At 36.3% G+C, this 26,279-nt stretch overlaps 1 long non-coding RNA gene across 1 annotated transcript in view; it reads right to left on the bottom strand.

Moving 5' to 3' along the window:
• The window catches only part of LOC145504987 (uncharacterized), a 190,042-nt gene extending 174,000 nt beyond the window's left edge, over positions 1–16,042 (bottom strand). The window contains exons 1-2 of the long non-coding RNA XR_014052673.1: positions 15,806–16,042; positions 15,473–15,507 (exon numbers count right to left, since the gene is read on the bottom strand). This is a non-coding gene — a long non-coding RNA (uncharacterized LOC145504987). The remainder of the gene's footprint in view (positions 1–15,472; positions 15,508–15,805) is intronic.
• Positions 16,043–26,279: the final 10,237 nt, after the last annotated feature.

The following is a 26,279-nucleotide window of genomic DNA, read 5'->3' on the forward strand; positions in this document are numbered from 1 at the left end:
GTGACCAGAATGCAGCCTTTGGAGCCTCTGGTGCTACATATTGCACAGTTTTCCAAAGAGAAAAGCTGTAGCTGGCCAAGATAATTTCAGTGATCAGAAGGCACTACAGCGGGGGCAAAAATTAAGGGAAACTCTGTGGGGAAACTAATCAAATGAACAAAATGAAACAACAAAGCACTTGGAATGGTGACCACCATATAAAAGGAAGTGAAGTGACTGTTAAAGAAAATATGTTTCTTTTCAAGATATCAGGTGACAAAAGTGACAGCATAATGTAGTTGTTGGGTGTTTTCCTCTCAATTATTTTAAAGTTGGCAAAACATGTTCAACGATGCCCATTGTGAGTAAATCCTTTTTTTTTTTTTTCTTTAAATATTCTACTTATCTCTTTGATAGTTCTACCTAATGAGGTGGTAAGGAGAGCACACACTAGAGCTGTAGTGGTTCTGAACTAGAATTTCCACCTTAATTTTTATGACAGGTTTTATACTTCAATAACTTTTGAGCTTCAAAAAAGTTGTAGGAACCTTTATTTAGGATCTTACATATGGAATTCAGATAAATCATAGGTTCTGAAACACACATAAGACTTCTTTCAATTGATTCTGAGTTGTGAGGCTAACTTCATGGGACCAATGTCTCAATTTGTGCCAAGAAGTCTTTAGAGAAATAAATCTCTTTTTGGCATCCAAGATTTAAAAGCCATCAAAAAAAAAAAAAACCTAATGCCTTGGCAAGATACTGTTAAATGGTAAGCTAATTGACAAGGATTTGTATAGTAGTTTTAGCTGAGCCACTGTGGTTTTGGCACATCAGAAAAGAGAAAGGCATGAAAGAAATAATAATCATCTTTGGACCGAATTAAAACTATTGAAATCCTGCTGTCCAAATTCTAGAAATTGCTACTGGATTCTTATCTGTTTGCCTTTGTTTTCACAATTTTATGTGCCTGCAGCTTCCCCAAAATCTTCAAGTGGCTTATACTCTTAGCTAATTCATCTTTCTGCTCAAATTTTTATCATCTCAGAAAACATTTTGTGAACTCTAATGAAACCTGTATGACTTATTACCCTGCTTTACTTTTCATCACAGTTATTACTGGATTTTTGATAGATATATTCCCTCTTGGATAGTGCCTATATCATCCAATAGACTGAAAGCTTCATTAAGGCAAGGTAATTATCAATAAGTATCATCTTTACCCTCTATTGTAAAGCTTCACATTGTATAATTATCCAGCAATGTAATTTCTCAATGAAGGTGCTAAGAAAATTCTCAAATCTTAACAGCTTTTTTGTTTACATTAATTTTGGTCTATTGACTAAAGGGCTCTAAAGGCGGATGTGAATGTTTGAGACCAAAGCAATACAACTTGATTTGTCCTTGGTATATACAAGTCAAAATTTTGAAGATTCCATATGGATGTAACAGTTTTCATTTTAATAGATATTAGTAACATGAGAAAAGAATAAGAAGGAAAAATTGCTTAATTGTGATTTCTTTCTGGCTCAGAGCATGATTGTTTCTTAGTTATTCTGAAACAGAACCTTAATGTTTTACAACTTATTTTAATCCATACTGCCTGTTTGACATTTATCTTTAACTGTGTGAGGAAGACTATTATCCTACTGACACTAGAGGCCACTGATGAAATATACAACTGCTGGTGCTCATCACTGCTACCATCTCCTACAAACCTGGGTGTGACCTGAGATTTGCTTGAAAAGAGCTGACTCATTTGAAAAGACCCTGATACTGGGAAAGGTTGAGGGCAGGAGGAGAAAGGGACGACAGAGGATGAGATGGTTGGATGGCATCACCGACTCAATGGACATGAGTTTGTGTTAACTCCGGGAGTTGGTGTTGGACAGGGACGCCTGGCGTGCTGCAGTTCATGGGGTTGCAAAGAGTCGGACGCAACTGAGAGACTGAACTGAACTGAACCAGATTTAGCAGAAGTAATACAATACCCCTTCTACTTCTCAGCTTTCATTACCCTGATGGCTTTTATTTAGAATAGTTTGGGCTCGTGGGCACCCTGAACATGCATGGAAGAAGTTCAGTTGTCCAGGTGGAGAGACCACATAGAGAGACAGGGTGATGAAGCCACATGAAAGGGAAGGATGCTGAGTTACATGGAGAGAGAAGAAGACAGCTAGCTGTGTTCATTTCCCAGAGCTGCAGCAACAGGGTACCATTAAGTATATGGCTTAAAGCAACTGAAACCTACTTTCTCAAAGTTCTGGTGGCTGGACATGTGAAACCCAGTGTCAGTGGGGCTGCTTACTTCCTGACTCTGGGAGAGGGAATCTGTCCAGGCCTCTCTCCTAGTTCAGGGTGGTGACCAGCCATCCTTGGTTTCCTTGGCCATTATGCAGATCATTTCAATTTCTGTCTCCACCTTCGCATGGTGGCTCTTGGCCGAGGGCCTCCTCTGTGTCTCTGTGTATGAACCTCTCTCCCTTTTCTTATAAAGACACCAGTTTGGGGATTCAGGGACCCCCTGATCTGTAATGACCCTATTTCCAGATAGGTCACATTCTGACATTGTGGGAGGATGTGACTTTGGGAGGGGGCACTATTCAAAGGAGTGTGCTAGTCATCTCAGCAAGCCAGCTTATTCTAGTCACTATCCTCCACTCCAACCCAACCACAGCATAACGGCAACTCAGCTGACCTCAGCCCATGGTAAGGAAGCATGTAAGAAAATTAAAATAATTTTTTTAGTATACATCTGTGTTTCAGAGTTGTTATATAATGATATGTAATAGAAGGACTGGTTAAAATTCTTTTCCTAAAGCCCTTATGGATGCATGCTGAAAGTGTATAAATATATAAATATATACATAAATGAATGAATAAGTGAAAGTAAGATTGGACAATATCTTGGCATCTATTTTTCATACACTAACTGTCCAGTTGAGAGATTCTAAACAAAAGCACTCCAGAGAAGCACTCTTCAAAACCAGGAGAGAGCTATATACCCAGAGTCATTTATTCATCAATAAACATATCCAAGTTATAAAATCATCCATTGATGCTAGGTAGTTTTACAATCAAGGACTATAATTAATTGAAGATGTCCTTTGAAAAAAAGACAAAGTATAAATTAACTTGAACTTTTACTTATAAATCAACTGTGTCAGCATTAGCCTGTGTTTATTTAATGTTGCACTCTCTAAAATGCTTTTCATGTATCCTATTTACTTTCAGTCACAACAGTTGGATGGAGTCTCAATATTCCCGTCTAGCTATGGATATCAATTGGAATTAATTCCTCTCTTGCCCCTGACCTCTGTCAAGCATTTACAAACATGTCAATTTTACAAAAGTAATCCTTTGTTCTATTTATTTTTTGGTATGAAAGAAGCAGTTTTTGGAAACAGCTGTTCCCTGAGATTGTTTACTTACTTTTATAGTTGGCTTTATATTTTTAAGAACTTGAATCTTCTAAAATTTTATAATTAGAAAAAGAATAATCTACACTTACTATTGCACAACTTCAAGGATTAGTTTTGCTCTATAGGCTCCTTCTTTCCTTTCCTCCCTCTTTCCTTTCCTTCTTTCTGTTTTTTTTCTTTTTGAAAAGATACCATTTTTTTAAGCCAGAGTTTTTCTTTTTCTAATACAAAAATCTATAAGCTTTTCCCCCTGGATTCAAAATTAATTTTTTCTGTAAAAAAATCTGGCAACAAATTTTTATTGATGTTATTAAAAGTTACAATTTTATTTTCAAAAAGTCTATGGCAATATAAAAGTATGATAAAGAATTAAAATGTCTCAAAAACTTATATGCCTAATCAATAATTTGACTGGACTTCAAGTAGGTCCAACAAAGAGAAATCCAGTCCTTATCATTCATGTCAAACAACATGTTTTTCAAGAGTATTGACAGAAAAAATTTTACTTTTAGTCTTTCCAAATTACGTGGCTAAATTTTCTTCGTTTAAATATATATAGGCCATAAGTATTAGTTACTATTTTTTAATAGATGCTAGGTTTACATATTTGAAAAGATATAGAATGGGATCACATTTTTCTCTCCAGGAAGGTATACACACAGATATGTTTTGCTGTCCCAGGAAAAGAACAATTAAATGAAAACAAACAAACAAAAAGATTTTATTCTCTACCTTGTTTCTTTAAATGCAGGAAGAAATAATTCTCCTTCACTGGCTACCTAGCACTGTTCTTTCTCATCTTCAGTCTGAAAAATCAAATGGATTTTATTTTAAAGAAATTGCAACAATTATATGTAGATACAGATTTGAAATTTCACTAATGTGTTTTAACTTAGTTTACTCAGGCAGAAGTGGCATTTCTTTTATTATTCTTCGGAATCTCATAAAATCACCAAACACAACTATTAAATGTAATAGCTGAACACATTAGAAATTCAAGGTTGAAGTAACTAGAATGAAACAGCAGATTTTAAAGGAACAAGACTGTCACTTAGTGTCAATGTTACAATTCCATTTATCAGCTCCATTAACTTAATGGTCAAAAAAAAAAATGTCTCCATCCTTTCTTCTCCCTGGTGCATATTCGCTCTCATACACATATAAACTAATGCTAATAGAGAGTAAAGTGATGCTATCAGCATTCTTTTATGCAACTTTTATCGTTTTCCATAAAATTCTGTCACTGGGATAAAACTAATGATTTTATACATCTGGCCCAGACATACAAACTTCCATTTTTACTTTTCAAAGTTTCATTCAACCCTTTCTTTCCACTCCTTTCACATAGTGTTTCTGTCACATGAAAGTTGAAATATCAAGAAGTCAGAAACCTCATCAAAGAAAAGCAGGTGCTTTACTACTTTTGATTCTCCATCTTCCTCTGAACCATTTGAGATGCCTGTTTACCTCTCCCCTCTGCAGCCCTCATTTATATTGCAGACAACCACACAATAGACTCTCTGGTATTTAATGCTGAAAAGCCCAATTGGCGATGTGTGTAGTAAAATTTTACTGCTTGTCTCAGTAAAAAAAAGGGAGCAATTCCTATACCTACTTTGCAGTTGAAAAGTTCAACCTTTATCTGTTTAGCCAGGCTTAATTTGAGAATAGGTCTCTTTCCACTGAGAGGAGAAATGCTGAGACATCAATCCCTTTACAGCAATCCCTGTGCAAGCTGATTTGCTTGCTGATGCTCAAGCATTTTTTCCGCGACTCTCAGGAATTTTACATTGTTTCATTTATAAAGAACCCTTATATGATGAATGTGTCAATCATTCACCATTTTCTGACTTTATTAATTTTCGTATTAGTTTACAAATATCAAGTATGCCATTCTATTTCCATGTTATACAGTTTTAAAACATGAAAGCTTTTGAGAGTCCTGTGCTATATCCAGAACATTTAAATTAAATGTGCAAATTAATTCTGACATGTAGTTTATTGCCACCAATGAATATGTCACAGATATAGGTATTTGATTATAAAGGTAATTATCTTACCTAACTTCTCTAGTGTTCAGCTTTTTAAATATACAAACATACTTCTAAAATATTTAACGGAAGCTATACCCTCTGGATATTTGGCCTTATAAGGCAAAACTTTTATAAAATGTGATAAGAATATAAAATGATAGTCTTTTTTAAAAACTTCATTCTTCCTTGGCAATATTCCACTACCTCTCTTTTTTCTTTACAGAACTTAGTTTTTTCTTGGCTCAAGTATTTGCAAGGAACAGCATAAGAGTAACAGCCAGAAAACCATTTTTATGTCTCTCATCCACTGCTTACAAGTGGTTTAACTTTGATTCAGTCACACAAAACTTTTGTTGGTTACAACTATTTTAACTGTTCAAAGGGAATAATAACAACTGATTACTTCAGAGGGCTGTGTGAAAATAATGTGAGATAAAACATAATTCCTTTTCTGAAAATCATACAATATCATGACTAGAAAGTAAAGTCCCAATACTAAAATTTATAAACAAATTAAATCAAATATATTTTCTTTTAGACATCAATGATTCATATCATGTAAAAATAACATAAAATCACATAATACATTTGGACAACCAACTATGAAATGGAGCTGTTGAACACAAGTAAGAACAATTCCATGTCTTCTTAAGAACTAAAGTCTTTTCTTCCGTAAATGAAATATTTACTTATAAATATTGTAGACATTACTGGTCTAGTAGGTATGTTTTGCAAACGTTCTTAGTGAGGAATTGAGATGAAGGGTTTCTGAAGGAAATGCTATAGAAAAGGTAATTCCTTTTCCGTATGATAAAATGTCTGAGTGTTTATAAGATAAGCTAAAGTTTAAAAAATACTGGGTCAGACCTGTCCATTTTCCACACATGAAGACCCTGCATTTAATTTGAAATGCATTGCATCTCCTGAGGTTCTGCACTTTATATTTTTACTTACCCACAGCATAGCAAGGAGCTATGAGATTTCTACTTCATTTCTACATTTCACTCAAATGTACTTTACCAAATTGAGATAGAAAGTGTGAAGTGTGCCTGGTTTCCATTTTTAGCATCCTTTACCAGGTGCTTTTGAAACTTGCCAAGTGAAATTTTATTCACCTGGCAAAGTATTTGAAATGCAGCACTCACCTGACAGCTATTTACGATTTATACCTATTGATCATCTCTCTTATACTCATATCCTTTATTTTCAAACATGTTTTCTAATTTTTGATAAAATTTTTGGCTGTAATGTCTGGGATCAGTAATAACAATTGGGATTGTATTTATATATTCTCTTTGCAGTTTAACAAAAATCATTTATATACAAGTTTATTGTTAAACCTAGAACTTACAGTTGTAATACTATATAAAAAACTCTGAATATTCCACCAACAAGTATATTTAACTAGATATTGAATAAACAAACATGAGATAAAGACAGGTATTAATATATAATGATTAATATTTAATATATCAATTTAATTATTAATATATAATATATATATTCCAGGTTGTTGTGATTTGAAGATTTAAAAACCCCTTAGATTCCATATTTAATTATCAATATTGCTGTCATAAGTATGTGCAGGTTTTAAGATTTTAATATAAAATACACTTTTAAAAGTATTGGAAAATCAAGTGATATATAACTGTCATAATATAGCATCCCAAGAAAAAAGGTATTAGAATTATGTCAAAAACTTCCTTAGTGTACTATGAAATGACCAGTTGTATACAGTAGATTTGTGACTATTTTTATTCCCAGGCCATTTAGTTAAAATACATACAATGTCTTCAGGGTACTATTCTAAGTATGTGCTGTATATAATGCAGTCTCAGGTAACTAAGAATGAATGTTCTGTAGTTCTTTAAGGATTTCTTGCTGCATCAAAACAACATTCAAATTAATGCAGTGTATGATAAATGTCAATTGAAAAAATGCACGCAACCTAAAAGTTGTGCTTTGTGAGTCTCATCCCCTTGACTGGATATTTAAAAATGGTGATTGACTTTCTGGTTTTGTTTCTTGTTTACCCCAGTTTCTAGAATATACATACTATTTCTATGTTACTGAGATTTTGTTTTTCTATTTTTCTAATAGGTAGGTGAAGAAGCTCTTTCTCTTTATTTGAATTCGAGCTTCAGGTCTGTCAACAAAATAAAGAGACTCTCTCCTTGACTGTACTATTCAACTTCAGAATGTACAAAAGCCATTTTATAAGTCTTCTTGAAAATGTTGAGAGAGAGTGATAAAAAGTAAAATGTGTTTTTAAGTATAGTCCTTTAGCATAAGTAAGTAGAACCCTGAATTTAGTCGTTCTTTACCTTACTTCAGTAGTCTGTAAAACCTTAAGTCATTCAACATGTTCAAAATATTTAACAGAATATAAATAATTTAATGAATGACTGTCAATGAAGGATCATAACTTACAGGTAGTAAGCAAATAGAATAAGTAGGCTATCACTGAAATATACATCAAACATTATTCATGGAATAACTGATGTCTTTATATTCAGCAAAATGAATATGTCTCAAAGTAATGTGTGTTTGAATATATTTGAATCTCAGGGCTCAACCTAAGTTTATAATAAATAGGTAATTATATTAAATTCAAGTGTGATTACCCTTAATGCATGAAAAATGAAATGTAAATTTTACAAAGTAAGCAATGCCACTGAATTTACCAAACAATATTTTCAGTATTTAAATACTGAAAAATAAAAACATTTTTAGCCTTCTAAAAGCAATTTACCATGCTGCCAACTGCCTGTGAACATATATTATTGTAACTTAAAACCAAAATGCCTGAAAATAGGGCCTTAAGAAGAAAGAAAAATAATTTAAGTAAAATATTTTAATTAAATAAAGGAAATATCATGGTAATATGATTAAAATTATCATTACTATTTTACAGATGAGCAATGGTAACACAGTATTTCAAAAAGCAGAAAAAAATGTTATTTAATGCATATTTTATTTTCAGAAAGGCAAACATGCAGAGGTTCACAAAACAGTAGTCACTTGGAAATTATTTAAATTATCTAAATATTATGTTTGTGATTAAGGTTCAATGGGATTATATAGATAAAACCTAAACTATTTGACTTTTATTAGGATTTTTACCCAAAAGCATTTTCATATATTCAAGTATTTTAGTCATGATGGGAAAAATAATTCAGACAACAGTGCATCACTTTTGGTATTAAATTATATTTCATTCCTAGAAAGGAAAAATAAAGATAACAGCACAAAGTTAGGATAATATAAGCAGAGAAATTACAAAGTAGAAACACAATTTGTTGTTGTTGCTGTTCAGTCACTCAGTTCGTGTGACTCTTTGCAACACCATGGACTACAGCATGCCAGGTTTCCCTGTCCTTCACCATCTCCTGGAGCTTGCTCAAACTCATGTCCATTGAGTCAGTGATGCCATCCAACCATCTCATCTCTGTTGTTCCCTTCTCCTCCTGCTTTCAATCTTTCCCAGCTTCAGGGTCTTTTCAGAGTCCGCTCTTCATATCAGGTGACCAAAGTATTGGAGCTTCAGCATCAGTCCCTCCAGTGAATATTCAGGACTGATTTCCTTTAGGATGGACTGGCTGGATCTCCTTGCAGTCCAAGGGATTCTGAAGAGACTTTTCTAAAACCACAGTTCAAAAGCATCAATTCTTTGGGGTTCAGCTTTCTTTATGGTCCAACTCTCACACCCATACATGACTACTGGAAAAACCATAGCTTTGACTAGACAGACCTTTGTCAGTAATATCTCTGCTTTTTAATATGCTGTCTAGGTTTGTCATAACTTTTCTTCCTGTGAGCAACATCTCTTAATTTCACTGCTGCAGTCACCATCTGCAGTGATTTTGCAGCCCAAGAAAATAAAGTTTGTCACTGTTTCCATTGTTTCCCATCTATTTGCCATGAAATGATGGGACTGGATGCCATGATCTTTGTGTTTTGAATGTTGAGTTTAAAGCCAGCTTTTTCATTCTCCTCTTTCACTTTCATCAAGAGGCTCTTCAGTTCTTCTTTGCTTTCTTCATCCAGCCCAGCATTTCACATGATGTATTCTGCATAGACGTTAAATAAGCAGGGTGACAATATACAGCCTTGACATACTCCTTTCCCAATTTGGAACCAGTCCATTGTTTCATGTCCAGTTCTAACTTGCTTCTTGACCCACATACAGGTTTCTCAGGAGGCAAGTAAGGTGTCTGGTATCCCCATCTGTTTACGAATTTTCCACAGTTTGTTGTGATCCACACAGTCAAAGGCTTTAGTGTAGTCAATGAAGCAGAAGTAGAATCATTTTCAAGTTCATATGAGCTCTTCTTCATAGGAGAGAAAACATACTTCATTATATTGATAAAAATAATTTAATAAAAATGTACAGTTGGTCTTCTACATTCTAACTGGGAAAGACTTTCCTACCTTCAAACAAGGTCTACCACAGCTATATGTAATAATCAATCTGATTCTTAATTTGTAAAACTGGAATTATTAAAAATCCCCCAAGTCTGGGATAAAACAGTCATGCAGATAAAATACACATCAAATAAAGAATAAAGAGAATAAAGTACACACTGAACAAAGGAGATTCCAGAGGAAACAGACAACGTATGGGACAGAGACAAACATTAAAACTATTTTTAATTAGAAATTATTATAAAATTTAAAATGATGATGTATAATTAACTGACAGATAGCTATGAGTTAAAGCAATCCAAACCACAGAGAATTATTGGCATTTAAAACTATTATTATAATTTTCTTTAAAATAAAGGGTTATTTTCTTTAATTCAAAAACTCTACTAATATTGTTGGTGCCCTTATTAAAGAGTAGTTGACTATATGTTCATGAGTTTTTTTCCGGGATTTCTATTCTGTTCCATGGTCTAGGTGTCTGTTCTCTGTTCTTATAACAGTACCATAGTGTTTTGCTTTACTGCAGCTTTGTAAGAGAGTGTTATGAACTTATCAAATTAACACTAAGTGGAGTACAGGGATCCAGAGAAGGTGAGTCACAGTTTAACAACAAACCACAGGAAGAACTATAATAGAAAAGTAACTCACTTACCTCAAGGGCGGCCCCAGGAAGACAAGTCAGAGTGCAAACTTGGGGTACATGACTTGATCAGTGTCTATGGGTGGGGTGCTTGGGGGTTCCTCTATTAAGGCCAGATTGGTCAATTCAAACTAAATAGCAGGGTTTGGGTAAGCCCGATGGAGGTCTTACCTAAAGAACACATAAAGGGAAGGCTCTAAGAAGTAGGGGGATATTGTTGATCACAAAGACTTTGTGTATGTTGTATCAGGAACTTATATTTGCTTGTGACTCTGGAGGCTGTTACCTAGGTAATATGCTTGCAGCGGGAGCTAGTGCCAGTTTGAGGTTACTGCTGGTTGCTTGATCAAACAAAATGGATGCCAAGGCAGCTACTATGTGGTAGCTTTGCTGAAGCCTGGACATGTAGTTTGAAATCAGGTGGTGTGATGTCTCCAGCTTTGTTCTTCTTTCTCAAGATTGCTTGATTTTGTGGTTATATAGAACCTTTGAGATTGTTTTTCTATTTCTGTGAAAAATGACATTGGAATTTTGATAGGGATTACACTGAATCTGTACATTGCTTTGGGTAGTATGGGCATTTTAACAATTCTCCTGATCCATGAACAAGGGATATCTTTTCATTTTCTTGTGTTTTCAATTTCTCTCATCAAAGTCATAATAGCTTTATGTGTATACATTTTTTACCTCCTTGGTTAAATTTAGTTATAAGTATTTTATTCTATTTGCTGCTATTACATATGACCATTGTTTTCTTAATTTATTTTTGGTAACTTGCTGCAGGTGTATAGAAATGTAGCTGATGCTTTTGTATGTTAGTTTTGTATCCTGACAAAATTCATTTTTTAGGGCCCACAGTTTGTGGTGTGTGTACTCTAAAGTCTTCTATATACATAATCTACAAACAAGGACTATTTATTAATAACTTGTCCTTTCTGATTTGGAATAAACAAAGATAAAGAGATGCTCTCTTTAATAAATAGTGTTAGGAAAACTGACTATTCACACACATAAAATAATGAAATTGGCCCCTTATCTTACATTAGGATTAAACAAAATTAAACCCTAAATGGATTAAATACTTAAATACAAAGTCTAAAAATCATAAAATGCTTAGAAGAAAACATGGGAGAAAATCACTGAAGATGGTGACTTCAGCCATGAAATTAAAAGATGCTTGCTCCTTGGAAGAAAAGCTATGACCAACCTAGACAGTATATTAAAAAGCAGAGACACTACTTTGCTAACAAAGGTCCATCTAGTCAAAGTTATGGTTTTTCCAGTAGTCATGTATGGATGTGAGAGTTGGACTGTAAAGAAAGCTGAAACCAGAAGAATTGATGCTTTCGAACTGTGGTGTTAGAGAAGACTCTTGAGAGTCCCTTGGACTGCAAGGAGATCCAACCAGTCCATCCTAAAGGAAATCAGTCCTGACTATTCATTGGAAGGACTGATGTTGAAGCTGAAACTCCAACACTTTGGCCACCTGATACCAAAAACTGATTCATTGGAAAAGACCCTGATGCTGGGAATGATTGAAGGCAGGAGAAGGGGACGAAGGTGGAGATGGTTGGATGGCATCACCAATTTGATGGGCATGAGTTCAAGCAAGCTCCGAGAGTCAGTGATGGACAGGGAAGTCTGGTGTGCTGCAATCCATGGGGTTGCAAAGAGTCAGACATGACTGAGGGACTGAACTGCACTGAATGATTTTTGGATAAAACATTAAAAATACAGGCAGAGAAAGTAAAAATAAACAAGTGAAACAACATCAACCTAAGATGCTTCTGTACAGCAAAGGAAATAATCAACAAAAATTAAAACGTGACCTATATATTGGGAGAAAATATTTGTAAACCACGTATCTGATAAAGGGTGAAAGAGTTAAAATATATAAGGAACTCATACAACTCAATAGCAAAAGCAAAAACAGAAATAATCCAATTTATAAAAGGACAATGGACCCAAATAGACATTTTTCCAAAGAGATAATAATGGCCAACAGGTATATCACAAGGTTCTCAGCATCACTAATCATCAGGGAAATGCAAGTCATAACACAGTCAAACTACCTCATACCCATTATGATAGCTATTGTCAAGAAGACAAGAGATATCAAGTATAGCTGAGGATATGGAGACAAAGGAAACCAGTACTCTGTTGATGTGAATGTAAACTCTTATAGCCACTATAGAAAACAGAATGGAAATTTCTTTAAAAGTAAAACTACCACATGATACAGCAATCCTATATCTAGGTATACATATACCCTAAAGAAGTGAAATGTGTATCTCTAATATATATGTATAGCTCCATATTTATTGCTGTATGAATCACAACAGTCATGATACAGATACAACTTAAGTGTCCAACAACAAACAAAGGGATAAAAAAATTGTGGCATGCATATAAACAATGGATTATTATTCAGCCATAAAAAGAAAAACATTCTTTCATTTAAAACAATGTGGATGAATCTGGAGAACACTATGATAAGTGAAAAAAGGGAGACAAAAAAAGACGAATACCATATGATCTCACTTAGGTGTGGAATCTAAAAAAGCCAGACTCATACAATGGTGGTGCCAGGGACTGGTGGATGGAGGAAACATGGGAATGCTGGTCAAAGGGTACAAACTCTCAGTTATGAGATGAGTAAGTTCAGGGGATTTAATGAACAGCAGGGGATTTAATGAACAGCACGGTGACTATAGTTCATGTTACTGTACTATATACTTGAAATCTACTGACAGTAGATCTTGAGTATCCTCACTACATACACACACACCCCACAAAGATATACACACACAAAGGATAATAACCATCGGAAGTGAAATATGTGTTAATTAGGTTGATTGTGGGAACTATTCTACAACGTATACATATTAATTAATGTTATTCACCTTAAGTAAATAAAATTTTTGTCAATTTTACTTCAATAAAGCCAGAAGAAAGAAATTCTACTAACAGAAATCTAGGCTATGATAATACATTTAAATAATGTATATATTTGTGGGTGTATATATGCATATGTGCAAACGTACATATACACGCACATGTATATATGTACACATGCATGCATATGTATGTGCACATAGGTGCATATCTTTACATGTGTACACATGCATACACATATATACATTATTTAAACATATTATCATAACCTAGATTTCCATTAATAGCCTTTTTTTTTTCCTGGCTTCCCAGGTGTTATTAGTGGTAAAGAATCAGCCTGCCAGTGCTGAAGACTTAAAGAGACACGGGTTCCATCCCTGGTTGGGAAAATCCCTGGAGAAGAAAATGACAACTGACTCCAGTTTTCTTGCCTGGAGAATCCCATGCACGGTGGAGTCTTATGGGCCATAGTCCCTAGCGTTGCAAAGAGTCAGACAGGATTGAAGCGACTCAGCACGTTCATACACACATGCACACATGCATATATGTATGTGTCTGTGCATATACAAACCCACATATAAATATTCAAGACATTTAAATATATATTTAATTCTTAGCTTACCATTGTTCTTCTCATTTTCCTCCATATGCTTTTCAATGAACTTTATTTTATTCCATCCCTTTCTTTCTGCATGTCCCCATTTTACTAACTGTGTTTATGTAATAAAATTATTATTTTAAGCATACATATATGTTGTGCTACAGATTAAAAACAACTACAAAGTTGTTTCACTAAAAATAAAACACAGATACATAACAAAGTAAGTTTTACAGCATATAACCCTAAGATAAACTGTAGTCCATCAGAAAAATTCAAAAGAAAGTATTTCTATTAAAATTATCCTGGATCTCTAAACATTAAAATGTATAAAAGTCAAATTTCAAAAAAAAACACTCTTTAATAGATATTATAATTGTGACTTTACTGTACTGGCAAAGAGACAACAGTGTATTAAGTGTATAAAAACAGGACACTTCTAAATTTGCTTTACTCATTAGTTTAAATTTGCATTAAGTAATTTACATGTATGCCATTTTCCCCCTTCTTATTTCCAAGCTTTAATTAGCTCAATTTAACTGAAATCTCTAGATAGGTCACAGCTCTCAAGTTCAATAAAATAGAGTAAAATGGGATTAATAGAAATTCATAAATTATCAGTGTTCTTTGGAGTAATACATAATTTATTTCTTGTCAATACCCAGTACATTTTGTAACATCTAAATAAATAACAGAACTAATAGTGTTGCATATAATATCCTTCTTAGCAAGATAAAGGGCATTACTTCAGAAAAAAAAAATCTTGAATTTAGGGATAGGGCCGGTACATCACATACCATGTTTTACTAGAACACTATGGACTTCCCAGGTGGTACCAATCAACTTGCCAAAGCAGAAACAGCAGGAGACACGGGTTCCATCCCTGGGTTGGGAAGATCCCCTGGAGGAGGAAAATGGCAACCCATTCCAGTATTCTTGTCTGAAAAATTCCGTTGTCAGAGGAGCCTAGCTAACTACAGTCCATGGGGTCGCAAGAGTCAGACACGACTTAGCAACTAGACAATAATAACAACTTATTTATCTATCATACTGAGCATGCAGGCAGGCATCAACTAATGCAGTCTTTTGGATCTTACTAATTAAGGTGAATACTCCTTACCGTCAGTCCTCCCTTCTGCCTTCACTACATTGTTTTTAACAGGAAGCATCACCACCTGACACAGCACTTTTGGTTTACGTATTTTTGTCTGTCTCCCCTCCTTCTCACACTCATCCTGATAAAAGCCCAGTTTCATCCTTGTGCATTACTGCATGCCTGGGGCTAAGAACAAGGCCTGACACAAACAGCACTCAAAGATATTTGCTGAAATGTGAAATGCATCTACCAGTTGCGGTGTGCTTTTTGTGTTTTTCTGAGGCTCCGGTTTGAACCAGACCCAGTGGATCTCGATGAGAATGCGGTTCTATGGCCGGTGTCTTCTAACCGAGCCATGAGCACAGAAAGGCACAGGAAACTCACCTGCCTGTGCTTGGGTTCCAGGAGACACGCCTTCCCTAGGTGAGCAGGGAAAAGAGAGACATACGGTCACTCTGGTTGTCCTATTAGCGTTTCCCCAAGCCCACCTCGCCCTGTCCGATCGTCCCCCACGGCAGCCACCTGCGGAGAACTAGGGCAGGACTAAGTTTGGTCCAGGGTCAGCGTCCCAGAGACCCAAGGGCAGGGAACCTCGTCCAGACCACCGGATCCCATGCAAATAACATCAGAGGCTGGTTCAGCAGAGACTGGGATTTGAGTTGGGCTCGGAATCCTCTTTGAAGAACAATCTACTTTGCAGGGGTCACGAGGGCTCACCAGTGGGCATCTCCATCCGGAATGCTGTGGCCCCGAGGAGAACACAGGATGGCGGGAAAGGTCCCCTTGGCCTCCACCAGGCACCCGTGCCAGGAACTAGCCGGCATCACGAACAGCTTCCTCGCAGAAGCACCACACTCCACCAAACTGAGCACCACACTGTGTGGAAACCGAGAGCTGCCTATCCACATGGATCCATAAGGACGTGACACACACAGCAAGCGCGCTTTGCGACGTAAGAGGTCATGACCTGTGACCCGTGACATCAGAGGCTGCGCCCTGGGACGTCGGAGGACGCACGTGGTCTCAGCCTCGCGTGTTCCCACTTCTATGAAGATGAAGCTGCTGGGAAATCCATGCGGGCCTGGCTAGCTGCTTGTGAAAGAGCTGCCGACTCCTTGGGGCTGGAGGCTTCCTTTCTTCAAGGAGTCGAGCACCCTGGCCCCCATAACTTGCTGACTCCAGGCCATCAGGGGTCTCATCTTTTCGTCCATCTAAGGTTGGTGTTCCAGAACAGTGAGGGTGGTGGGAAATTGTGGACGCCTGGGCTCAGAGTGGAGGGGAGGACAAAGAAAACCCACCAAGGTCGCAGCCCCCATTGTCCTTTCTCTATTTAGATTCCACTAAAATGACACCTGCAGACTTCTTTTCCACCCTGAAGTCCCCAAAGCCTATGTTTGTAGGGTAAGGGAATTAGAGAAAGCGAGGTTGGGAGAAAGAATCAGACCGTCACTTTACAACAACAGATCACCTTTAATCAGGCGAGAAGGGGCAGCAGTCAGATTAGTGAGCTGCTGCACTAACCCAGGAAAAGAGTAAGTATATATATAGGCATATATGTGGAAATCTACTGTCTTAAGGGGGCCTGTTCTTCTCCAAGGTTGTTCGGATTAGTTATCTCTTAAATGCTGAGGTTAAGGAATTCAGGAGATCAGCCGGAGGCTGGGACTGGCTGGGAGCTGGGTGTAATCAACTTTAATGTCCATTTTTTCTTCAGGTGAGAGAGTTCTTTGTTTTGTATAGAATGGTGGGGAGGACCCTGAGGGAAGTTTTAACTCCAGGCTATTTTGAGCCCTGTAACTTTCCTTCAATGCTCATCCTTTTTCACTTTCTCCACTCATTAGGAAACTTTTTGTTTTGATTTTTTTTTCTTGTGAAAAGCATATATAACATAAAATGTACCATTTCAAACATTAAAAAAAATTTTTGTTGAGTAACTGCTATTAACATGTCATTAAAAAATTAAGTTGAAGTTACAAAAGTGAGAAAAACTTACACAATGAAGTCCTTTAAATGATCTTCAACAAATGAAAACCATTATAAATGGCTTTACACTTTGGTTACTAATCAAACGTCTGTATCTGCCATTTAAAGAAAAGAATATATTTATAAATCAAAGAAACATAAAATGTGCTATTTAGAATTATTTTATTTGAAAGTTAACTAAGAGTTTGCAGATATATTTACAAAAACTCAATTTAACCAGCTTAAAGTATAGTGGTAATTGATTGGCTTACACAAACAGAAAACCAAAAGTTAAATCAGGTAAGAAGTTACCTGGTGAAGATTTTAAAAAGTAATAATTTCTTTCCAGTTTTCCCCTATGCCTTTCAAAATGATTTCTTCAGCAGTTGCCTGCTATAAGCTCCTGTGGCCTAAAACTTTCTTGCTCAGGTCCAGTGGGGAGAGAATATTTCACTTCTAAAACCACAGAGAGGAGAGTAAAGAACTTGCTCTTCCAGATTCCCACTAAACATTTTCAAAATTAGCCATGGCTGAACTGGGTTGTATGACAGTCCCTGAGGCCAAGTGTTTAATTGAAACCTTGGCATTGAATCTGAGATTGGAATGAATGTCACTGAAATAGCTTTGTTTCAACAAGAGAAGAGAAATTCCCCAAGAGATATCCCCAAGTTACAGTTCGACTGGCAGATACGGGATGAATGCTGGGCAGCAAAACCATGTGTCTGCTACACAGGTTTAGTCTCTTTTGGGTACTTTGGCTTGTATGTCCTTACTCATTGCCAATCATAAAGTAAAAGCGTACCCACTAATAGTTTTGAGGGATCAAGAGAAAAGTTCACTAAGGAATTATGAAGCATTCTTAATTTTACTGGATTTCTTTTTCCTGTCTAGAATATAGTAAAAGAGAGATAGGAATTCTTGAGAAGTTCCCAGAAAACAACAGCACAAAAATACTCACTCACTAGAGAATAAGACTAGTGAGAAAGAATTAGAAGAAATTTAATCTCTATAAGAGATATAGCCAATTTAGTCATTTTAAGTATTGGAAGCATTAGCTCAACTAGCCTTGTTTATCCTATTCTTCAACCCCAAATTCCTGCTCACATGCCACTTGATACCTACAGGCTGGGTTCTAGCATAGTACACATATCAGGTAATAATAATTACAATAATAAAAGTTCAGTGTTTGAGCACTCATGCGTTATTTATTTAGTTTGCTAGGAACTTTATGTCAATTCAGTTGTTTTCTCATTGAAACAACTTTAGTTCATCTTACATAAAAAAATGAAATTGATGAGTTTTTATTACTTGCACAGAATTCTGAAAGCTAGTGAATTTATAGCAGCAGAATTTCATATCAGATCTTTCAGGCTGCAATAAGTTACTGGATGCTGCTATTTGCCTAGAGTGCTTATCACATTTCCTGGATTTCCTGTTATTTATTCGCAACCATCTTAGTCCACTGGTTTTTCATTGACAGTTTAATATGTGTATATGGAGAACAGTTACAACATACAGGATGCTGGGCATCTAAAATGGATAAGATAAAGCTATTGCCGTTAGGAAAGACACAATTTGCTGTAAAACACAAGAAGGTAAACAGATATATAAATATTATGTGACTGATGAAATTCTATTAATTATAGATTATGTAATTGTACTCATTGTCCCACTGAGAACAACTAGAAAAGCTGAAAAAATATAAAAGTTGTTCTTAAGGACATCAGAGTGCTAAATAGGCAACAGAACAAAAGTAAAGGATCTCTGAGGTAAAATTATTTGAATTTCAAGTTATTTCTACTTATTTCCATATATAAAATGTGGCACTCAATAGTTAGGAATACAGTGGAAAGCAGAAACTGTTATTAAAAATAACAATAAAATGCAACTGCATAAGATCCAGATAAACAAGAAAACAGACATAGGTGAATATTTTAAAATATGTGAATGAAATCAGATATTATAACTAGAACTCAGCCTGAAGCATGTAAACAGTAATTTGAGATGGAAGAATCAGTATGAACAGGGCTAACAGCTAATATTTCCATTATGTAAAATTACTAAAATTAGCCATAATATCTATTTAATACAGGTTAAATTTCTTCTAATTTATTTACTCTGAATGAAATTAAATTATTATACGTAATAAAGTGAAATATTAACACTGAATAGTTCAAAAAGAAATATGTCTAAAAATACAGCTCAGCTTAAGCACTAAGTTATGAATTTGGCAGTAGAAAACTTTAAACAGCTGAGGAAGGATTTAGATACCTGTGACAGGTCAGAAGACATAACTTGAATGAAGTACAGTCAGGAAGGAAATCTGGGAAAAGGAGGGAGGAACTAAGGGTATAGCTACAATAAAGTCCAACCTGAGCCAAAGAGAGCTCAGGGAAATAGGCTTTCAAGTTTATACATCAGTTATACATGAACCAAGAGCTGTCTGGGCAAATAGTGGTAGGCAAGGGCTCTTACTATAGGTGTACATAGAGAAGTACAGCTCCAGATACCTGGGAGCTGTGCTTTGCTGTAAGTCCTGGGTACAGATGATAGATAAAAAACCAAAGCTAGGGAGCAGAGCATCAACATAATGTAAGAGATTAGCAGAAATACCAACAATGTAAATACCAGCAATGTTTGCTAAAAATGGATGTCATCTTGAGGAACAGAAAAATGATTTTTTTCTCCACCAAAAAAAAAAGCCAATTTTTCCAAAATTCTGAAAACTAACCACCATGGGCAGCAATCCTGAAGAGTATTTATTAAAAAAAAAAAATTGTAAAAAAATTGTGGACTCTCAATGAGAACAGTGAGCTTTATGGCATTTCAATTTGCCCCATTTCCAACTCTCCCGCCTCAATTCTGTAGTATTCTTGAAAACCAGAAACCTGAATTGAGGATGAAAACCAGCAGCTTGGCAGCCCCTAGGGTGGGGGGTAGAGAGGGCAGAGTAGGAATGGAGATTCTTCAGGGCCATGTTCCCTGAGAGACTGCTTGCAAAACTGCCTTTTATTTGACAGACTGAGCTCATCAAGTGCTCCTTTTTTGAGGAATCATTCATCAAAACAAACAGAAGGAAATGTTGAACTGCTGCCTTAAGTGGTAGATAACAGTTGAGACAAACTATAGGCTAACTAAAAAGCTTAAAAGGAAAAATATGGAGAGTGAGACATCCAGAGAGGGCTTTGAGAGGGCTTTGATAAGCTACAGCATATTCTGGAGATTTGGCCACATGTATGGGCTAGGCCGTGTACATGCCCAAACTGGACATACTCATAAAACGCTTGAAGAGACACTAAGCTCTCACCTTGGCTAACCTGAAGCTCCATGCCAGCAGGAAGTGAAGGCTAAGTTGGAGTAGTAAACTGCTTTGGGTGGTCGTTGAAGGTGAATTTTAATATGGAGACAGAGGCCCTTGGAAATAAATAGGAGACTTGCAGATTTCAGGCATCTTACAAAATCTTGTTCAGTCTCTGACAGACCATTAAGCTAACTGCACACATCCTGGTGGCCACATAAGCACAGAATACAAACTTGACATGATTATTTTGGAAAAATTACTAAATAAACAAACAACAACCCACCACCTGGGTCAAGCTGTTGCAAGAAATTCTATAAACCAAAAAAAAAAAAAAAACCAAAAAGACAGAAACCAAAACAAATCCTGGAGACGTGGGAGAAACTACTTAATAAAGTTGCCATGTTGTGACCTTTAAAACATCTAATTTTTAACCAAAATTTGCAAGAGTTGCAAAGATAAGAAATGATGATCTCAAGACAGAAAGAAAAATATAAACAGTCCATAAAAATAAAATAGTCCATAGAAATCATCTTAAGACAAAGCCCAGATGTGGACTTAATGAGACAAAGATTTTAAAGTGGTGATTTTAAGTTATGTTCATAGGAAAAAAAAAAATCTGAAAACTAAAGAAACATATGAGAACAGTTTCTCACCAAATACAGAATTTTATCTGAGATGTAGAAACTATAATTTTAAGAAATTAAAATGATTCATTAAAGATGTTTAGCAAAATCAGCAAAATTTAAGATATATCAGTTGTAATTATTCAGGCTAAGAAACAGAAGAAAAAAATAATGAAGATGAACACAACCTATGAGATACCGGGACACCATCAAGCCTGCCAACAGAAGTAAAACAAAAGTCCCAGAAAGAGAGAAGAGAAAAAAAAGATGTAGAACATATTGGAAAAATAAATAATGGCCAGTCCAGTTGCTCAGTCGTGTCTGACTCTCTGCGACCCCATGAACCGCAGTACGTTCATGGGCCAAAGCTATCCCAAATTTGATGAAAAACTAATCTGTATATCCAAAAACCTCAACAAACTCCAAATGGAATAGATTCAAAGTAATTCACATCTAGAAACCTCTTAATAAGATTATCAAAGGCAAAATTGGCAGGATGTAAAATAGGTATCCAATTGGAATTTGCTGTATGGCTCAGGAAACTCAAACAGGGGCTCTGTATCAACCTAGAGGGGTGGGATGAGGAGGAAGATGGGAGGGAGCTTCAAAAGGGAGGGGATGTATGTATAACTATGGCTCATTCACATTGAGGTTTGACAGAAAACAGCAAGATTCTGTAAAGCAATTATCCTTCAATAAAAAATAAATTAATATAAAAAAAAAGTTTCAGGACCATGCAAAGAGCAAGAGAGAAGTGATATCACATATAAGAGATTTTCAATAAGATTGACAGTTGTTTTAAGAAACTGTGGGAGCCAGAAAGAACTGGATTGACATATTTGAAGTCCTTGAATAATGCCAGTCAGGAGTTCTGCATCCAACAAAACATTCTTCCAAAAATAAAGGAAAGCTTAAGACTTTCTCAGATCATCAAAAATTGAGAGGATGTGTCACTAGCAGACATGATGAACTAGAAATAAAAGGAGTCCTTTATGTTGAAATGAAATGACACTGGATAACAACTTAAATCAATAGGCCAGAGCATTTAGTCACAGTGAAGGCCCTTTGAAAAGGCTATACCAGTGGTTCATGGGTCTCCTCAGCTCCTCAGCCATTAACAGATGAAGGAGGTAACAGAAATGTGATTATCCAAGAAATATCTCTGAAGGAGACTGTTTTCTAAGAGGTGAACCCACATTTCATACACAAAAGACAGACAAGGATCTTGAAAATTTTATACCAGCAGGAAAACTGCCAGCTTAAAAAGCAAGGTCTAAGGTAAAAAGTATGAAATGAAAGAGGACAGTTGTACTCCCCAAATTCTACAGGTAAAAAAAAAAAAAAAAATGATAAAAATCTACTTGGCTTCTGTAGATATGTAGATATGTAAATATATGCTGTCTGTCAAGAAACAAATGGTGGCTTAGAGAGTGGGGCCACAAGTCTAAAAGGCCGAGCTACAAACCACAGAAGGTTATTCTGTTATTTCTAAGATATGATGGGATTTGGTTGGAAAATTGTGACTGGTGACTGAATGTTTTCTGTCATTGTCTCTCTTTTGAGTACAAATGTTTATAGCTGTTATACTATGCCTGTCCCACCGTAGTACTCTGAGAATAAATAACTTATTTTCTAGTTTTATAAGTAGATGGATTGAGAAGACTTCTACTTTTGGATGGATTACACTGGATCCTCACCTGTTGATAACTAGATGATTTAGATGAAAAGATTAGGAATTTCTGACCTAGTGAAACTTAGATGTACTTTCCATTTGTGTTGGTAGTAGAATATGATGACATTTTTGTTGACTCTGTGATGGAGGAATCATATCTTCTGTGTGGGTTGAATGTGAATTTTTGAGGATAGCAGTGCAGACTGTAGTAGTTGAATGAGTGAGTGAGCGAGTGAGTGAAGTTGCTCAGTGGTGTCCAACTCTTTGAGACCCCACGGACTGTAGCCCACCAGGCTCCTCCATCCATGGAATTTTCTAGGCAAGAGTACTGGAGTGGGTTGCCATTTCCTTCTCCAGGGGATCTTCCCGACCCAGGGATCGAACCTGGGTTTCCCGCATTGCAGGCAGACGCTTTACTGTCTGAGCCACCAGGTAGTTGAATAACGCCCCCTAAAAGTCATATGAAAATGCAGAGGACCCAGGATAACCTAATGAACTTGAAAAATAATAACAAAGTTGGAAGATTCACTATCAAAATTTCAAAAAAACTATGCAGAATTTTGTACCTCATCATTTACAATCTCAACTAATTTACATTGTATTAAATTAGTTGCATTATAATTTTGAATGCAATCTCTTATTGTTCAGTTGCTAAGTCATGTCCAATTCTTTGCAACCCCATGGACTGCAGCACACTTGGCTCCCCTGTCCTTCATTAACTCTCGAAGTTTGCTCAAATTCATGTCCATTGAGTCGGTGATGCTCTCTAACCATCTTATCCTCTGCTGTCCCCTTTTCCTTTTGCCTTCGATTTCCCAGCATCAGGGTCTTTTTCAGTGAGTCGACTCTTCACATCAGGTGGCCAAAGTGTAGGAGCTTCAGCTTCAGCATCAGTCCTTCCAATGGATATTCAGGGCAGATTTACTTTAAGATTGACTGGTTTGCTATCCTTGCAGTCCAAGGGACTCTCAGCAGTCTTCTCCAGCACCACAGTTTGAGCGCATCAATTCTTTGGCACTCAGCCTCCTTTATGGTTCCAACTCTCACACCCATGCATGACTACTGGAAAAACCATAGCTTTGACTATATGGATGCTTGTTGGCAAAGTGATTATCTATGCTTTTTTGTTGGCAAAGTGATATCACTGTCTAGGTTTGTCATAACTTTCCTTCCGAAGAATAATTGCCTCTTAGTTTCATGGCTTCAGTCACCATCCTCAGTGATTTTTGGAGCCCAAGGAAATAAAATCAGTCACTGCTTCCACTTTTTCCCCTTCTATTTGCCATGAAGTGATGGGACCATATGCTGTGATCTTGGTTTTGTGAATGTTGAGTTTTAAGCCAGCTTTTTCACTCTCCTCTTTCATACTCATCAAGAGGCTCTTTACTTCCTTTTTGCTTTCTGCCATTAGAGTGGGTATCATCTGAAAAATTCTTAGAAGTAATGGGAATAGCAGACTATGTCATTACCTGTCTCCTGAGAAACCTGTATGCAAGTCAAGAAGCAACAATTAGAACTGGATATGGAACAACTGGGTCAAAATCGGGAAAGGAGTATGACAAGGCTTTATATTGTCATCCTGCTTATTTAACTTCTATGCATAATACATCATGCAAAATACTTAAGCCAGAGTTAAGATTTCTGGGAAAAATATCAACAATCTCTCTAAACATATCTTAATGAAACTGTTTATGCCCTTAGGAATTAACTAACTAAAGAAAATAGAGAATATAATGCTAAAATACATGCAGTCATAAGCAAATCAATAAAATGAATACATTAGTAATAGAAACAATACTGGTACAACTATCACTTGTTACTGATACTAGATGTTGAGATTTCAGTTGAATTTGAACTGACTTGTATGTTTATTATATCAGAAATCTATACTTCCTCCATGTCAGTGGTTAAAAACTAGAGACTCAGATATCCATCCATCTGAAGAACAGTTATGACCAACCTAGACAGCATATTAAAAAGCAGAGACATCACTTTGCCAACAAAGGTCCATCTAGTCAAAGCTTTGGTTTTTCCAGTAGTCATGTATGGATGTGAGAGTTGGACTATAAAGAAAGCTGAGTGCTGAAGAATTGATGCTTTTGAACTGTGGTGTTGGAGAAGACTCTTGAGAGTCCCTTGGACTGCAAGGAGGTCTAACCAGTCCATCCTAAAGGAAATCAGTCCTGAATATTCATTGGAAGGACTGATGTTGAAGCTGAAACTCCAGTGCCTTGGCCACCTGATGCAAAGAACTGACTCATTTGAAAAGACCCTGATGCTGGGAAAGATTGAAGACGGGAAGAGAAGGGGATGACAGAGGATGAGATGGTTGGATGGCATCACCAACTCAATGGACATGAGTTTGAGCAAGCTCCGGGAGTTGGTGATGGGCAGGGAAGCCTGGTGTGCTGCAGTCCATGGGGTTGCAAAGAGTCAGACATGACTGAGTGACTGAACTGAACTGAAATGATCTTTCTTTTTTAGTCAGACCAGTTTCCCTAACTGCCATCTGAAAAGAGGATTGTTCTTATATTAAAGGTAGTTGAATAAATCTAAAGAACCAGAAGAACAAATACAGTATATCATACCAGACTATTTTCCTAATTTACAAAGTGAAGTATGTTGGTTGGTTTAGTCACTAAGTCATGTCTCCACTAAATATTGACTCTTGTGACCCCATGGGCTATAGCCCACCATGTTCCTCTGTCCATGGGATTTCTGAGGCAATAATACTGGAGCAGGTTGCCATATCCTGCTCCAGGGGATCTTCCCAACCCAGTGATCAAACCCAGGTCTCCTGCATTGGCAACCAGATTCTTTACCACTGAGCCACCTGGGAAGACCCCTCACCCAAAATACATTGCATATATTGCATATATTTTTATATGTTTTTATAACAGTATTTTTCTTCCCATTGTTTGCCATGAGTTTCAACACGAATGAAGGAAATTCAGATCTTTTATTTGTTCTTAAAGTTTTGTATGATAGTGAAAGTGTTAGTCCTCAGTCATGTCCAACTATTTATGACCCCATAGACGATAGCCCACCAGGCTCCTCTGTCCATGGTATTCTCCAGGCAAGAATACCGGACGGGGTTGCATGCCTTGGGGAAAGGTTTGTATAGGTAACTGAATTTAAGCAATTTAGGTGTGTTAGCTGAAGGTTAGAAATCCTTTGATATGTTTTATGAGTTTCCTTTCTATTGTTTATTTTCCAATCGGTTTTATTCTCTCTTATGTTTGACATGAGCTTTGAAATTTAAAAATTACTTTATTACACTAACTCTGTTTCTTTCTAAGCTCTGAAAATCAGTTTACAGAATATAAGTATGATTTATACTCTTGATTTAAGGATGTTTAAATTAAATCAGATACACCTAAATATTTCTTATAAAAGTTTTCTAGAAATATTATGTTTATAAAAATTCACAAAAGTAAAAATTTCTTTTGCATGCTTGCATGCTTAGTCGCTTCAGTCATGTCTGACTCTCTGCGACCCCATGGACTACAGCCTGCCAGGCTCCTCTGTCCATGGGATTCTCCAGGCAAGAATACAGGAGTGGGTTGCCATTTTTTAAAAAGACTTCTTTTAAATACAACTAAATTGTTCAATTTTTCCTAAATCAGTGTAAAT

This window comes from Giraffa tippelskirchi, chromosome 5, assembly GCF_054371585.1.
Source record: "Giraffa tippelskirchi isolate mGirTip1 chromosome 5, T2T-mGirTip1v1.2.pri, whole genome shotgun sequence".
NCBI lineage: Eukaryota > Metazoa > Chordata > Mammalia > Artiodactyla > Giraffidae > Giraffa > Giraffa tippelskirchi.